The sequence below is a fragment of the Schistocerca cancellata genome, chromosome 2, assembly GCF_023864275.1.
Source record: "Schistocerca cancellata isolate TAMUIC-IGC-003103 chromosome 2, iqSchCanc2.1, whole genome shotgun sequence".
In the NCBI taxonomy this organism is placed as follows: domain Eukaryota; kingdom Metazoa; phylum Arthropoda; class Insecta; order Orthoptera; family Acrididae; genus Schistocerca; species Schistocerca cancellata.
In genome coordinates, this window is record NC_064627.1 from 1,053,569,588 (window position 1) to 1,053,582,051 (window position 12,464).

Sequence of the window (12,464 nt, forward strand, 5' to 3'; positions counted from 1 at the left end):
ATAAAACTGAATTTCGTATGATATAACATGTAAAGTCACACAATGTATGACCTGCTATATAATGACAGGCAGCAGGTCTTTACTTGCGAAATAAGTAAATAAATATTACTACTTACAGCTTTGCTTTTCCTCCTACCCCTGTAACAACGAGGCCAAAAGAAATGGACTGAGACTTTTGCCATGCGCGAGAAGATGCTCGCAAACAGGGAAAGTGCGACACGGAAAGCGAGTGGAGGGGGTGTAAACCCGGAGAACGATGTGCACGTCCGGTGTGGTCTAGTGGCTAGGATACCTGGCTTTCACCCAGGAGGCCCGGGTTCGATTCCCGGTACCGGAATGGAATTTTTTCGGAACAAATCACGACAAGTTTTGACCGTGCGAAATGCTGTTTCACGTCCTCCTCGCATTATAGCTACTGGTTCGTAAACGTCAGCTGACAACAGTCGAGAGAAACGGGCACGCAACGAAATTACTACGAGCAGCGGCATAGAGGGAGAAGAGACGCTGGTCCACTGTTGGATTGCTGCCATAGAAATGTTACATGGCAATACGCAGAGCAATTCCCGCAAAGCAATGGGAGACTGTCTGTACCGAGGCCCGTTAGCTCAGTTGGTTAGAGCGTCGTGCTAATAGCGCGAAGGTCGTGGGTTCGATCCCCCCACGGGCCACTACGATTTTACTGTTTCAAAAAGGCAACGCCGATTTCCCCGTGGAAGTATGGTGACAAAGAAATCGTCACATTGTGTGGGAGCTGATAGGGGACCCGAACGCGACTTGTCGGGACGCGCTAAAACATTTCACTGGTCACAGCACGCTGAACACACAGTTTCTCGTCCGATCACCACAACTGCGCGACGTCGGGCGTTGTCAGTGCTTGGGCGGGTGACCGCCTGCGAACATAGGGCACTGTCGACAGTTTCAATTCGTATTTCTCTTTCCTCTTCGGTTTCGGAGCTGCAGCGCTATTCGGTCAAGGGCACTGGCGCCACGTTTTGCCTCTCGGTATGCCAAGTCGCGCCGTGCGGCCACAGTGAAATGAAGGAGCGTGTTGTAAAATTTTCAACAAAGAAAAAAAAAAAGAAATCTACTAGTAATAAAACTGAATTTGTCTGACAGAACATGTAAAATCAGACAATACATGATAACAGGCAGCAGGTATTTACTCGAGGCATAAGTAATGTTGTGCCCGCCTCGCCATACCTCTCTCAGTCGTTTCGCGTGCTTGTCCTTTTGATATAGGCCGATTGGAGAGCGTCAGCTCTCGCGTCAGCTGAGCAAAGTCGAGACAAGTCGAGACTCAAGGGGAATCGACGCACACGCTAGAGGGTGGCGTGCAGCGAGTAAGATGGGCAAAGAAACATTAATTTAAGGACGCGTGGCAAAAGTACTCATACGCAAAAGTAAAAGCCTGCAGCGGTGGCCGGGAATCGAACCCGGATCAACTGCTTGGAAAGCAACTATGCTGACCATTACACCACCACCGCACAGTTCCGTCGCGCGCCTCGCGAGCCGCGCTGTGTCTGCTTCCCGCCTGTCGGCGGCGCCTGAAGGTGGTCGTAGCTGTAGGCGCGTTACGGGGTAGGCGAGCTCATCCAGGCAGCGTCTCTAGGCACGTTTCGCGGCCTTTGGCAAGAGTCGTCGCGTGCGTGCGCCGCAAGAGTACTTAGACGATCATTTTTAAGCAGTGCAGTGCAGGATTCAGCGTCTGTAGCATTCTCTCGAGAGGATGCGACGGCGCTGGACGGCAGTCCCACTTTCCCCTCAGACGTCTGCCGCGGAAAGCACCAGGAAGCTGTGAACTAGCTGAGCATCGGTGGTTCAGTGGTAGAATGCTCGCCTGCCACGCGGGCGGCCCGGGTTCGATTCCCGGCCGATGCATCGTTTTGTTTTTTCTCCGATAGTGGTGCTGCGTGTCTTTCGCACTCGAACTGCGTGAGCCATGAGAATGAACCGCGGGATTCCGTGTGGAAAGAAGCAATCATGCAGCGCGCACGACTGCTCGTTTGGACTCTTGCGTGCTATTGTACATACTGGCGTTGGCCTAACATCGCAAGTTGCCTGCCGCGCCGGGAATGCACGTGTAGCAACAGAAAAAATGAGCCAGGGAGTGCAGACTCTGTACCACTGGTATTCGGTACTTAGCAAGATTCCAGAAGGTGTGGCGTTCGCCAGCCTCGGTAGCGCAGTAGGCAGCGCGTAAGTCTCGTAATCTTAAGGTCGTGAGTTCGATCCTCACCCGGGGCATTTAATTTACTGTCGTTCACAGCTAAGTCGACGGCTCTGGGGTTGCGAAGGAGCGAAACACTTAGTAGTTTGTTATCCACAAGGCTTCAACGACTCAGCGTGAAAATGTTTACTTCCTGTTATTACTAGTTGCAGTTCTTTTGTAAAATTTTCAAGAAAAAAAGTACTAGTAATAAAACTGAATTTCGTATGATATAACATGTAAAGTCACACAATGTATGACCTGCTATATAATGACAGGCAGCAGGTCTTTACTTGCGAAATAAGTAAATAAATATTACTACTTACAGCTTTGCTTTTCCTCCTACCCCTGTAACAACGAGGCCAAAAGAAATGGACTGAGACTTTTGCCATGCGCGAGAAGATGCTCGCAAACAGGGAAAGTGCGACACGGAAAGCGAGTGGAGGGGGTGTAAACCCGGAGAACGATGTGCACGTCCGGTGTGGTCTAGTGGCTAGGATACCTGGCTTTCACCCAGGAGGCCCGGGTTCGATTCCCGGTACCGGAATGGAATTTTTTCGGAACAAATCACGACAAGTTTTGACCGTGCGAAATGCTGTTTCACGTCCTCCTCGCATTATAGCTACTGGTTCGTAAACGTCAGCTGACAACAGTCGAGAGAAACGGGCACGCAACGAAATTACTACGAGCAGCGGCATAGAGGGAGAAGAGACGCTGGTCCACTGTTGGATTGCTGCCATAGAAATGTTACATGGCAATACGCAGAGCAATTCCCGCAAAGCAATGGGAGACTGTCTGTACCGAGGCCCGTTAGCTCAGTTGGTTAGAGCGTCGTGCTAATAGCGCGAAGGTCGTGGGTTCGATCCCCCCACGGGCCACTACGATTTTACTGTTTCAAAAAGGCAACGCCGATTTCCCCGTGGAAGTATGGTGACAAAGAAATCGTCACATTGTGTGGGAGCTGATAGGGGACCCGAACGCGACTTGTCGGGACGCGCTAAAACATTTCACTGGTCACAGCACGCTGAACACACAGTTTCTCGTCCGATCACCACAACTGCGCGACGTCGGGCGTTGTCAGTGCTTGGGCGGGTGACCGCCTGCGAACATAGGGCACTGTCGACAGTTTCAATTCGTATTTCTCTTTCCTCTTCGGTTTCGGAGCTGCAGCGCTATTCGGTCAAGGGCACTGGCGCCACGTTTTGCCTCTCGGTATGCCAAGTCGCGCCGTGCGGCCACAGTGAAATGAAGGAGCGTGTTGTAAAATTTTCAACAAAGAAAAAAAAAAAGAAATCTACTAGTAATAAAACTGAATTTGTCTGACAGAACATGTAAAATCAGACAATACATGATAACAGGCAGCAGGTATTTACTCGAGGCATAAGTAATGTTGTGCCCGCCTCGCCATACCTCTCTCAGTCGTTTCGCGTGCTTGTCCTTTTGATATAGGCCGATTGGAGAGCGTCAGCTCTCGCGTCAGCTGAGCAAAGTCGAGACAAGTCGAGACAAGTCGAGACAAGTCGAGACAAGTCGAGACAAGTCGAGACAAGTCGAGACAAGTCGAGACAAGTCGAGACAAGTCGAGACAAGTCGAGACAAGTCGAGACAAGTCGAGACAAGTCGAGACAAGTCGAGACAAGTCGAGACAAGTCGAGACTCAAGGGGAATCGACGCACACGCTAGAGGGTGGCGTGCAGCGAGTAAGATGGGCAAAGAAACATTAATTTAAGGACGCGTGGCAAAAGTACTCATACGCAAAAGTAAAAGCCTGCAGCGGTGGCCGGGAATCGAACCCGGATCAACTGCTTGGAAAGCAACTATGCTGACCATTACACCACCACCGCACAGTTCCGTCGCGCGCCTCGCGAGCCGCGCTGTGTCTGCTTCCCGCCTGTCGGCGGCGCCTGAAGGTGGTCGTAGCTGTAGGCGCGTTACGGGGTAGGCGAGCTCATCCAGGCAGCGTCTCTAGGCACGTTTCGCGGCCTTTGGCAAGAGTCGTCGCGTGCGTGCGCCGCAAGAGTACTTAGACGATCATTTTTAAGCAGTGCAGTGCAGGATTCAGCGTCTGTAGCATTCTCTCGAGAGGATGCGACGGCGCTGGACGGCAGTCCCACTTTCCCCTCAGACGTCTGCCGCGGAAAGCACCAGGAAGCTGTGAACTAGCTGAGCATCGGTGGTTCAGTGGTAGAATGCTCGCCTGCCACGCGGGCGGCCCATGTTCGATTCCCGGCCGATGCATCGTTTTGTTTTTTCTCCGATAGTGGTGCTGCGTGTCTTTCGCACTCGAACTGCGTGAGCCATGAGAATGAACCGCGGGATTCCGTGTGGAAAGAAGCAATCATGCAGCGCGCACGACTGCTCGTTTGGACTCTTGCGTGCTATTGTACATACTGGCGTTGGCCTAACATCGCAAGTTGCCTGCCGCGCCGGGAATGCACGTGTAGCAACAGAAAAAATGAGCCAGGGAGTGCAGACTCTGTACCACTGGTATTCGGTACTTAGCAAGATTCCAGAAGGTGTGGCGTTCGCCAGCCTCGGTAGCGCAGTAGGCAGCGCGTAAGTCTCGTAATCTTAAGGTCGTGAGTTCGATCCTCACCCGGGGCATTTAATTTACTGTCGTTCACAGCTAAGTCGACGGCTCTGGGGTTGCGAAGGAGCGAAACACTTAGTAGTTTGTTATCCACAAGGCTTCAACGACTCAGCGTGAAAATGTTTACTTCCTGTTATTACTAGTTGCAGTTCTTTTGTAAAATTTTCAAGAAAAAAAGTACTAGTAATAAAACTGAATTTCGTATGATATAACATGTAAAGTCACACAATGTATGACCTGCTATATAATGACAGGCAGCAGGTCTTTACTTGCGAAATAAGTAAATAAATATTACTACTTACAGCTTTGCTTTTCCTCCTACCCCTGTAACAACGAGGCCAAAAGAAATGGACTGAGACTTTTGCCATGCGCGAGAAGATGCTCGCAAACAGGGAAAGTGCGACACGGAAAGCGAGTGGAGGGGGTGTAAACCCGGAGAACGATGTGCACGTCCGGTGTGGTCTAGTGGCTAGGATACCTGGCTTTCACCCAGGAGGCCCGGGTTCGATTCCCGGTACCGGAATGGAATTTTTTCGGAACAAATCACGACAAGTTTTGACCGTGCGAAATGCTGTTTCACGTCCTCCTCGCATTATAGCTACTGGTTCGTAAACGTCAGCTGACAACAGTCGAGAGAAACGGGCACGCAACGAAATTACTACGAGCAGCGGCATAGAGGGAGAAGAGACGCTGGTCCACTGTTGGATTGCTGCCATAGAAATGTTACATGGCAATACGCAGAGCAATTCCCGCAAAGCAATGGGAGACTGTCTGTACCGAGGCCCGTTAGCTCAGTTGGTTAGAGCGTCGTGCTAATAGCGCGAAGGTCGTGGGTTCGATCCCCCCACGGGCCACTACGATTTTACTGTTTCAAAAAGGCAACGCCGATTTCCCCGTGGAAGTATGGTGACAAAGAAATCGTCACATTGTGTGGGAGCTGATAGGGGACCCGAACGCGACTTGTCGGGACGCGCTAAAACATTTCACTGGTCACAGCACGCTGAACACACAGTTTCTCGTCCGATCACCACAACTGCGCGACGTCGGGCGTTGTCAGTGCTTGGGCGGGTGACCGCCTGCGAACATAGGGCACTGTCGACAGTTTCAATTCGTATTTCTCTTTCCTCTTCGGTTTCGGAGCTGCAGCGCTATTCGGTCAAGGGCACTGGCGCCACGTTTTGCCTCTCGGTATGCCAAGTCGCGCCGTGCGGCCACAGTGAAATGAAGGAGCGTGTTGTAAAATTTTCAACAAAGAAAAAAAAAAAGAAATCTACTAGTAATAAAACTGAATTTGTCTGACAGAACATGTAAAATCAGACAATACATGATAACAGGCAGCAGGTATTTACTCGAGGCATAAGTAATGTTGTGCCCGCCTCGCCATACCTCTCTCAGTCGTTTCGCGTGCTTGTCCTTTTGATATAGGCCGATTGGAGAGCGTCAGCTCTCGCGTCAGCTGAGCAAAGTCGAGACAAGTCGAGACTCAAGGGGAATCGACGCACACGCTAGAGGGTGGCGTGCAGCGAGTAAGATGGGCAAAGAAACATTAATTTAAGGACGCGTGGCAAAAGTACTCATACGCAAAAGTAAAAGCCTGCAGCGGTGGCCGGGAATCGAACCCGGATCAACTGCTTGGAAAGCAACTATGCTGACCATTACACCACCACCGCACAGTTCCGTCGCGCGCCTCGCGAGCCGCGCTGTGTCTGCTTCCCGCCTGTCGGCGGCGCCTGAAGGTGGTCGTAGCTGTAGGCGCGTTACGGGGTAGGCGAGCTCATCCAGGCAGCGTCTCTAGGCACGTTTCGCGGCCTTTGGCAAGAGTCGTCGCGTGCGTGCGCCGCAAGAGTACTTAGACGATCATTTTTAAGCAGTGCAGTGCAGGATTCAGCGTCTGTAGCATTCTCTCGAGAGGATGCGACGGCGCTGGACGGCAGTCCCACTTTCCCCTCAGACGTCTGCCGCGGAAAGCACCAGGAAGCTGTGAACTAGCTGAGCATCGGTGGTTCAGTGGTAGAATGCTCGCCTGCCACGCGGGCGGCCCGGGTTCGATTCCCGGCCGATGCATCGTTTTGTTTTTTCTCCGATAGTGGTGCTGCGTGTCTTTCGCACTCGAACTGCGTGAGCCATGAGAATGAACCGCGGGATTCCGTGTGGAAAGAAGCAATCATGCAGCGCGCACGACTGCTCGTTTGGACTCTTGCGTGCTATTGTACATACTGGCGTTGGCCTAACATCGCAAGTTGCCTGCCGCGCCGGGAATGCACGTGTAGCAACAGAAAAAATGAGCCAGGGAGTGCAGACTCTGTACCACTGGTATTCGGTACTTAGCAAGATTCCAGAAGGTGTGGCGTTCGCCAGCCTCGGTAGCGCAGTAGGCAGCGCGTAAGTCTCGTAATCTTAAGGTCGTGAGTTCGATCCTCACCCGGGGCATTTAATTTACTGTCGTTCACAGCTAAGTCGACGGCTCTGGGGTTGCGAAGGAGCGAAACACTTAGTAGTTTGTTATCCACAAGGCTTCAACGACTCAGCGTGAAAATGTTTACTTCCTGTTATTACTAGTTGCAGTTCTTTTGTAAAATTTTCAAGAAAAAAAGTACTAGTAATAAAACTGAATTTCGTATGATATAACATGTAAAGTCACACAATGTATGACCTGCTATATAATGACAGGCAGCAGGTCTTTACTTGCGAAATAAGTAAATAAATATTACTACTTACAGCTTTGCTTTTCCTCCTACCCCTGTAACAACGAGGCCAAAAGAAATGGACTGAGACTTTTGCCATGCGCGAGAAGATGCTCGCAAACAGGGAAAGTGCGACACGGAAAGCGAGTGGAGGGGGTGTAAACCCGGAGAACGATGTGCACGTCCGGTGTGGTCTAGTGGCTAGGATACCTGGCTTTCACCCAGGAGGCCCGGGTTCGATTCCCGGTACCGGAATGGAATTTTTTCGGAACAAATCACGACAAGTTTTGACCGTGCGAAATGCTGTTTCACGTCCTCCTCGCATTATAGCTACTGGTTCGTAAACGTCAGCTGACAACAGTCGAGAGAAACGGGCACGCAACGAAATTACTACGAGCAGCGGCATAGAGGGAGAAGAGACGCTGGTCCACTGTTGGATTGCTGCCATAGAAATGTTACATGGCAATACGCAGAGCAATTCCCGCAAAGCAATGGGAGACTGTCTGTACCGAGGCCCGTTAGCTCAGTTGGTTAGAGCGTCGTGCTAATAGCGCGAAGGTCGTGGGTTCGATCCCCCCACGGGCCACTACGATTTTACTGTTTCAAAAAGGCAACGCCGATTTCCCCGTGGAAGTATGGTGACAAAGAAATCGTCACATTGTGTGGGAGCTGATAGGGGACCCGAACGCGACTTGTCGGGACGCGCTAAAACATTTCACTGGTCACAGCACGCTGAACACACAGTTTCTCGTCCGATCACCACAACTGCGCGACGTCGGGCGTTGTCAGTGCTTGGGCGGGTGACCGCCTGCGAACATAGGGCACTGTCGACAGTTTCAATTCGTATTTCTCTTTCCTCTTCGGTTTCGGAGCTGCAGCGCTATTCGGTCAAGGGCACTGGCGCCACGTTTTGCCTCTCGGTATGCCAAGTCGCGCCGTGCGGCCACAGTGAAATGAAGGAGCGTGTTGTAAAATTTTCAACAAAGAAAAAAAAAAAGAAATCTACTAGTAATAAAACTGAATTTGTCTGACAGAACATGTAAAATCAGACAATACATGATAACAGGCAGCAGGTATTTACTCGAGGCATAAGTAATGTTGTGCCCGCCTCGCCATACCTCTCTCAGTCGTTTCGCGTGCTTGTCCTTTTGATATAGGCCGATTGGAGAGCGTCAGCTCTCGCGTCAGCTGAGCAAAGTCGAGACAAGTCGAGACAAGTCGAGACAAGTCGAGACAAGTCGAGACAAGTCGAGACAAGTCGAGACAAGTCGAGACAAGTCGAGACAAGTCGAGACAAGTCGAGACAAGTCGAGACAAGTCGAGACAAGTCGAGACAAGTCGAGACAAGTCGAGACAAGTCGAGACTCAAGGGGAATCGACGCACACGCTAGAGGGTGGCGTGCAGCGAGTAAGATGGGCAAAGAAACATTAATTTAAGGACGCGTGGCAAAAGTACTCATACGCAAAAGTAAAAGCCTGCAGCGGTGGCCGGGAATCGAACCCGGATCAACTGCTTGGAAAGCAACTATGCTGACCATTACACCACCACCGCACAGTTCCGTCGCGCGCCTCGCGAGCCGCGCTGTGTCTGCTTCCCGCCTGTCGGCGGCGCCTGAAGGTGGTCGTAGCTGTAGGCGCGTTACGGGGTAGGCGAGCTCATCCAGGCAGCGTCTCTAGGCACGTTTCGCGGCCTTTGGCAAGAGTCGTCGCGTGCGTGCGCCGCAAGAGTACTTAGACGATCATTTTTAAGCAGTGCAGTGCAGGATTCAGCGTCTGTAGCATTCTCTCGAGAGGATGCGACGGCGCTGGACGGCAGTCCCACTTTCCCCTCAGACGTCTGCCGCGGAAAGCACCAGGAAGCTGTGAACTAGCTGAGCATCGGTGGTTCAGTGGTAGAATGCTCGCCTGCCACGCGGGCGGCCCATGTTCGATTCCCGGCCGATGCATCGTTTTGTTTTTTCTCCGATAGTGGTGCTGCGTGTCTTTCGCACTCGAACTGCGTGAGCCATGAGAATGAACCGCGGGATTCCGTGTGGAAAGAAGCAATCATGCAGCGCGCACGACTGCTCGTTTGGACTCTTGCGTGCTATTGTACATACTGGCGTTGGCCTAACATCGCAAGTTGCCTGCCGCGCCGGGAATGCACGTGTAGCAACAGAAAAAATGAGCCAGGGAGTGCAGACTCTGTACCACTGGTATTCGGTACTTAGCAAGATTCCAGAAGGTGTGGCGTTCGCCAGCCTCGGTAGCGCAGTAGGCAGCGCGTAAGTCTCGTAATCTTAAGGTCGTGAGTTCGATCCTCACCCGGGGCATTTAATTTACTGTCGTTCACAGCTAAGTCGACGGCTCTGGGGTTGCGAAGGAGCGAAACACTTAGTAGTTTGTTATCCACAAGGCTTCAACGACTCAGCGTGAAAATGTTTACTTCCTGTTATTACTAGTTGCAGTTCTTTTGTAAAATTTTCAAGAAAAAAAGTACTAGTAATAAAACTGAATTTCGTATGATATAACATGTAAAGTCACACAATGTATGACCTGCTATATAATGACAGGCAGCAGGTCTTTACTTGCGAAATAAGTAAATAAATATTACTACTTACAGCTTTGCTTTTCCTCCTACCCCTGTAACAACGAGGCCAAAAGAAATGGACTGAGACTTTTGCCATGCGCGAGAAGATGCTCGCAAACAGGGAAAGTGCGACACGGAAAGCGAGTGGAGGGGGTGTAAACCCGGAGAACGATGTGCACGTCCGGTGTGGTCTAGTGGCTAGGATACCTGGCTTTCACCCAGGAGGCCCGGGTTCGATTCCCGGTACCGGAATGGAATTTTTTCGGAACAAATCACGACAAGTTTTGACCGTGCGAAATGCTGTTTCACGTCCTCCTCGCATTATAGCTACTGGTTCGTAAACGTCAGCTGACAACAGTCGAGAGAAACGGGCACGCAACGAAATTACTACGAGCAGCGGCATAGAGGGAGAAGAGACGCTGGTCCACTGTTGGATTGCTGCCATAGAAATGTTACATGGCAATACGCAGAGCAATTCCCGCAAAGCAATGGGAGACTGTCTGTACCGAGGCCCGTTAGCTCAGTTGGTTAGAGCGTCGTGCTAATAGCGCGAAGGTCGTGGGTTCGATCCCCCCACGGGCCACTACGATTTTACTGTTTCAAAAAGGCAACGCCGATTTCCCCGTGGAAGTATGGTGACAAAGAAATCGTCACATTGTGTGGGAGCTGATAGGGGACCCGAACGCGACTTGTCGGGACGCGCTAAAACATTTCACTGGTCACAGCACGCTGAACACACAGTTTCTCGTCCGATCACCACAACTGCGCGACGTCGGGCGTTGTCAGTGCTTGGGCGGGTGACCGCCTGCGAACATAGGGCACTGTCGACAGTTTCAATTCGTATTTCTCTTTCCTCTTCGGTTTCGGAGCTGCAGCGCTATTCGGTCAAGGGCACTGGCGCCACGTTTTGCCTCTCGGTATGCCAAGTCGCGCCGTGCGGCCACAGTGAAATGAAGGAGCGTGTTGTAAAATTTTCAACAAAGAAAAAAAAAAAGAAATCTACTAGTAATAAAACTGAATTTGTCTGACAGAACATGTAAAATCAGACAATACATAATAACAGGCAGCAGGTATTTACTCGAGGCATAAGTAATGTTGTGCCCGCCTCGCCATACCTCTCTCAGTCGTTTCGCGTGCTTGTCCTTTTGATATAGGCCGATTGGAGAGCGTCAGCTCTCGCGTCAGCTGAGCAAAGTCGAGACAAGTCGAGACTCAAGGGGAATCGACGCACACGCTAGAGGGTGGCGTGCAGCGAGTAAGATGGGCAAAGAAACATTAATTTAAGGACGCGTGGCAAAAGTACTCATACGCAAAAGTAAAAGCCTGCAGCGGTGGCCGGGAATCGAACCCGGATCAACTGCTTGGAAAGCAACTATGCTGACCATTACACCACCACCGCACAGTTCCGTCGCGCGCCTCGCGAGCCGCGCTGTGTCTGCTTCCCGCCTGTCGGCGGCGCCTGAAGGTGGTCGTAGCTGTAGGCGCGTTACGGGGTAGGCGAGCTCATCCAGGCAGCGTCTCTAGGCACGTTTCGCGGCCTTTGGCAAGAGTCGTCGCGTGCGTGCGCCGCAAGAGTACTTAGACGATCATTTTTAAGCAGTGCAGTGCAGGATTCAGCGTCTGTAGCATTCTCTCGAGAGGATGCGACGGCGCTGGACGGCAGTCCCACTTTCCCCTCAGACGTCTGCCGCGGAAAGCACCAGGAAGCTGTGAACTAGCTGAGCATCGGTGGTTCAGTGGTAGAATGCTCGCCTGCCACGCGGGCGGCCCATGTTCGATTCCCGGCCGATGCATCGTTTTGTTTTTTCTCCGATAGTGGTGCTGCGTGTCTTTCGCACTCGAACTGCGTGAGCCATGAGAATGAACCGCGGGATTCCGTGTGGAAAGAAGCAATCATGCAGCGCGCACGACTGCTCGTTTGGACTCTTGCGTGCTATTGTACATACTGGCGTTGGCCTAACATCGCAAGTTGCCTGCCGCGCCGGGAATGCACGTGTAGCAACAGAAAAAATGAGCCAGGGAGTGCAGACTCTGTACCACTGGTATTCGGTACTTAGCAAGATTCCAGAAGGTGTGGCGTTCGCCAGCCTCGGTAGCGCAGTAGGCAGCGCGTAAGTCTCGTAATCTTAAGGTCGTGAGTTCGATCCTCACCCGGGGCATTTAATTTACTGTCGTTCACAGCTAAGTCGACGGCTCTGGGGTTGCGAAGGAGCGAAACACTTAGTAGTTTGTTATCCACAAGGCTTCAACGACTCAGCGTGAAAATGTTTACTTCCTGTTATTACTAGTTGCAGTTCTTTTGTAAAATTTTCAAGAAAAAAAGTACTAGTAATAAAACTGAATTTCGTATGATATAACATGTAAAGTCACACAATGTATGACCTGCTATATAATGACAGGCAGCAGGTCTTTACT

The 12,464-nt window shown here is 51.3% G+C and overlaps 25 non-coding genes across 25 annotated transcripts; 20 read left to right on the forward strand and 5 right to left on the reverse strand.

Moving 5' to 3' along the window:
- Positions 1-265: 265 nt before the first annotated feature.
- Trnae-uuc (transfer RNA glutamic acid (anticodon UUC)) lies at positions 266-337 on the forward strand. The gene has a single exon. It is a non-coding gene; the product is annotated as a tRNA-Glu (tRNA).
- A 257-nt stretch (positions 338-594) lies between these two features.
- Trnai-aau (transfer RNA isoleucine (anticodon AAU)) lies at positions 595-668 on the forward strand. Its single transcript has one exon. It is a non-coding gene; the product is annotated as a tRNA-Ile (tRNA).
- A 744-nt stretch (positions 669-1,412) lies between these two features.
- Positions 1,413-1,484, reverse strand: Trnag-ucc (transfer RNA glycine (anticodon UCC)). The gene has a single exon. It is a non-coding gene; the product is annotated as a tRNA-Gly (tRNA).
- A 323-nt stretch (positions 1,485-1,807) lies between these two features.
- Trnag-gcc (transfer RNA glycine (anticodon GCC)) lies at positions 1,808-1,878 on the forward strand. The gene has a single exon. It is a non-coding gene; the product is annotated as a tRNA-Gly (tRNA).
- A 293-nt stretch (positions 1,879-2,171) lies between these two features.
- Trnat-cgu (transfer RNA threonine (anticodon CGU)) lies at positions 2,172-2,244 on the forward strand. Its single transcript has one exon. It is a non-coding gene; the product is annotated as a tRNA-Thr (tRNA).
- Positions 2,245-2,681: 437 nt separating this feature from the next.
- Trnae-uuc (transfer RNA glutamic acid (anticodon UUC)) lies at positions 2,682-2,753 on the forward strand. The gene has a single exon. It is a non-coding gene; the product is annotated as a tRNA-Glu (tRNA).
- A 257-nt stretch (positions 2,754-3,010) lies between these two features.
- On the forward strand, positions 3,011-3,084 carry Trnai-aau (transfer RNA isoleucine (anticodon AAU)). Its single transcript has one exon. It is a non-coding gene; the product is annotated as a tRNA-Ile (tRNA).
- An 894-nt stretch (positions 3,085-3,978) lies between these two features.
- On the reverse strand, positions 3,979-4,050 carry Trnag-ucc (transfer RNA glycine (anticodon UCC)). The gene has a single exon. It is a non-coding gene; the product is annotated as a tRNA-Gly (tRNA).
- Positions 4,051-4,373: 323 nt separating this feature from the next.
- Trnag-gcc (transfer RNA glycine (anticodon GCC)) lies at positions 4,374-4,444 on the forward strand. The gene has a single exon. It is a non-coding gene; the product is annotated as a tRNA-Gly (tRNA).
- Positions 4,445-4,737: 293 nt separating this feature from the next.
- Positions 4,738-4,810, forward strand: Trnat-cgu (transfer RNA threonine (anticodon CGU)). Its single transcript has one exon. It is a non-coding gene; the product is annotated as a tRNA-Thr (tRNA).
- A 437-nt stretch (positions 4,811-5,247) lies between these two features.
- Trnae-uuc (transfer RNA glutamic acid (anticodon UUC)) lies at positions 5,248-5,319 on the forward strand. The gene has a single exon. It is a non-coding gene; the product is annotated as a tRNA-Glu (tRNA).
- Positions 5,320-5,576: 257 nt separating this feature from the next.
- On the forward strand, positions 5,577-5,650 carry Trnai-aau (transfer RNA isoleucine (anticodon AAU)). Its single transcript has one exon. It is a non-coding gene; the product is annotated as a tRNA-Ile (tRNA).
- A 744-nt stretch (positions 5,651-6,394) lies between these two features.
- On the reverse strand, positions 6,395-6,466 carry Trnag-ucc (transfer RNA glycine (anticodon UCC)). The gene has a single exon. It is a non-coding gene; the product is annotated as a tRNA-Gly (tRNA).
- Positions 6,467-6,789: 323 nt separating this feature from the next.
- On the forward strand, positions 6,790-6,860 carry Trnag-gcc (transfer RNA glycine (anticodon GCC)). Its single transcript has one exon. It is a non-coding gene; the product is annotated as a tRNA-Gly (tRNA).
- Positions 6,861-7,153: 293 nt separating this feature from the next.
- Positions 7,154-7,226, forward strand: Trnat-cgu (transfer RNA threonine (anticodon CGU)). The gene has a single exon. It is a non-coding gene; the product is annotated as a tRNA-Thr (tRNA).
- Positions 7,227-7,663: 437 nt separating this feature from the next.
- Positions 7,664-7,735, forward strand: Trnae-uuc (transfer RNA glutamic acid (anticodon UUC)). The gene has a single exon. It is a non-coding gene; the product is annotated as a tRNA-Glu (tRNA).
- Positions 7,736-7,992: 257 nt separating this feature from the next.
- Positions 7,993-8,066, forward strand: Trnai-aau (transfer RNA isoleucine (anticodon AAU)). Its single transcript has one exon. It is a non-coding gene; the product is annotated as a tRNA-Ile (tRNA).
- Positions 8,067-8,960: 894 nt separating this feature from the next.
- Positions 8,961-9,032, reverse strand: Trnag-ucc (transfer RNA glycine (anticodon UCC)). The gene has a single exon. It is a non-coding gene; the product is annotated as a tRNA-Gly (tRNA).
- Positions 9,033-9,355: 323 nt separating this feature from the next.
- Positions 9,356-9,426, forward strand: Trnag-gcc (transfer RNA glycine (anticodon GCC)). Its single transcript has one exon. It is a non-coding gene; the product is annotated as a tRNA-Gly (tRNA).
- A 293-nt stretch (positions 9,427-9,719) lies between these two features.
- Positions 9,720-9,792, forward strand: Trnat-cgu (transfer RNA threonine (anticodon CGU)). The gene has a single exon. It is a non-coding gene; the product is annotated as a tRNA-Thr (tRNA).
- A 437-nt stretch (positions 9,793-10,229) lies between these two features.
- On the forward strand, positions 10,230-10,301 carry Trnae-uuc (transfer RNA glutamic acid (anticodon UUC)). Its single transcript has one exon. It is a non-coding gene; the product is annotated as a tRNA-Glu (tRNA).
- A 257-nt stretch (positions 10,302-10,558) lies between these two features.
- On the forward strand, positions 10,559-10,632 carry Trnai-aau (transfer RNA isoleucine (anticodon AAU)). The gene has a single exon. It is a non-coding gene; the product is annotated as a tRNA-Ile (tRNA).
- A 744-nt stretch (positions 10,633-11,376) lies between these two features.
- On the reverse strand, positions 11,377-11,448 carry Trnag-ucc (transfer RNA glycine (anticodon UCC)). The gene has a single exon. It is a non-coding gene; the product is annotated as a tRNA-Gly (tRNA).
- Positions 11,449-11,771: 323 nt separating this feature from the next.
- Trnag-gcc (transfer RNA glycine (anticodon GCC)) lies at positions 11,772-11,842 on the forward strand. The gene has a single exon. It is a non-coding gene; the product is annotated as a tRNA-Gly (tRNA).
- A 293-nt stretch (positions 11,843-12,135) lies between these two features.
- Trnat-cgu (transfer RNA threonine (anticodon CGU)) lies at positions 12,136-12,208 on the forward strand. The gene has a single exon. It is a non-coding gene; the product is annotated as a tRNA-Thr (tRNA).
- The last annotated feature ends 256 nt before the right edge of the window (positions 12,209-12,464 follow it).